Source organism: Monopterus albus, unplaced genomic scaffold, assembly GCF_001952655.1.
Source record: "Monopterus albus unplaced genomic scaffold, M_albus_1.0 scaffold367.1, whole genome shotgun sequence".
Taxonomy (NCBI): domain Eukaryota; kingdom Metazoa; phylum Chordata; class Actinopteri; order Synbranchiformes; family Synbranchidae; genus Monopterus; species Monopterus albus.
The window spans coordinates 715,826-716,270 of NW_018128247.1; positions in this window are offsets into that span (position 1 = coordinate 715,826).

Sequence of the window (445 nt, forward strand, 5' to 3'; positions counted from 1 at the left end):
ATACGCTGTAGATGACAGGGGGGATCAAGAGCTCAAGGACAGCTAACTGTCAGGGCCAGCGATATTACACTGGGCAGGTCCTCGATGGGTTTATCAGAACACCAGAAAACTATCAGAAGGTTCAGGAAATAAATACATGCTCGCTGAAAGCAAAGCTGTAATTTTATTCAGTTAGACTTGACCTATTTGACTGACAGCTGCTAAAATGCAACAGTAACAGAAGAGAAACAGGACACAGTAGGTCAAAAGCAGTTTTTGTCTCTGTAGCTTTCTCAGTGTAAATGCAGCCTTATATTATTTGAAAGGGATGTTAACCATTTCGTGTTTTGTCTCACAAATTTAGAGTAGCCTTTGTTTACTCATTACCATCTCATGAAAGTACATACTGATATACAGTACCTGATGTAGACTGATATATACTGAACATAAAGCTACCTCAGTTTCT